Below are 1,138 nucleotides of genomic sequence, written 5' to 3' on the forward strand. Positions count from 1 at the left end.
TGTATTTATTCAATACAGTGGCTAAATTAATAAAAAATAAAGCATCAACAAGTGTTGGCATTTCCCAACATCACAGCAATGACTTCATAAACTACTTCTAAGATCGATACTACTGTATTAGAGATAAAATTGCAACCATTCAGCCGTCAGCTACAGTATCACATCAGACAGTGCACTATAGACCCCCTGAGGAACAGTTCCACTCATTCTCTACTATAGGAGAGGAAGAATTGTATAAACTTGTTAAATCATTGTAACCGGAATGAGTATGTTGTGCGGTTAGGTAGGTAGATGACGTAATGGGTAGGTGGCGTATAAAGTCTCGCGGGCGTCAAGGAAACAGCGTTTGCTCTCGTTCTACGCTTGGTGAGCGAGTTTGTGCTTCTTCCTCTGCTGGCGCGTTGAAGGAACGACTTGACCTATTGTGTCCGAAAACTCGGAGTGAGTAAACCTGTTGTTTTAATCATGTTTATCGTAAAGGAGATGCTTGGTAGTAAGATTCGCATTTACCATAGTAAATGTGTTGTAGGATTGTTCCGGTTTTAATGATCGAGGTGAGAGCAGAGTGCACTTGTCATTTTGCGCTTTGTTACGACCACTGGACGTAAGTAATGATTAGTTTTTAAAGACTTATACACTTTAAGTATCCTTTAAAGGAGCATTAATACATTAGCAACGTGAGTATTTTCTGGATTGTCAAATGTAGAATGTGGTGTGTAATAAAATTTAAATGGTTTTAATTACAGGACATCAAAACCTTCTTTGGCAAGTGGCCATCGTTTTTTTTCCCCACCAAACTTGGGATTTGGTTGTTTTGTTTTGTTTTATTTGTGGCATTCATTTTGCAGGATCTGCCTGTTTTATTTGAATGGTAGAGTGCTGTATTGGGAGGCCTTGTTTAATTTGTGTGTTTTACGTATAATGGTTTGATTGGGTTTGATTTTTATTTTCTTTATATTTTTTGATTGGGTTTGACTTTTGGGTTTGTTTTTTTCTTCCTCCCATGTGGTATATTTCCCATTTTAGTATTCTAGGTTGATTTGGGTGTTATTTTGAGTGCCATTCTTATGTTTTCTTTTGGGTTAAAGTATGATTTCTCTGTTTAATTAATGTGAATATCAGTCTAATGATTGGTTTC

The 1,138-nt window shown here is 36.7% G+C and overlaps 1 long non-coding RNA gene across 1 annotated transcript; it reads left to right on the forward strand.

Annotated features, from left to right (window-relative positions):
• Positions 1-243: 243 nt before the first annotated feature.
• Positions 244-801, forward strand: LOC113120249 (uncharacterized). The gene is made up of 3 exons (XR_003294557.1): positions 244-441; positions 530-604; positions 747-801. It is a non-coding gene; the product is annotated as an uncharacterized LOC113120249 (long non-coding RNA).
• Positions 802-1,138: the final 337 nt, after the last annotated feature.

The sequence above is a fragment of the Carassius auratus genome, chromosome 19 (genome assembly GCF_003368295.1).
Source record: "Carassius auratus strain Wakin chromosome 19, ASM336829v1, whole genome shotgun sequence".
Lineage (NCBI taxonomy): Eukaryota > Metazoa > Chordata > Actinopteri > Cypriniformes > Cyprinidae > Carassius > Carassius auratus.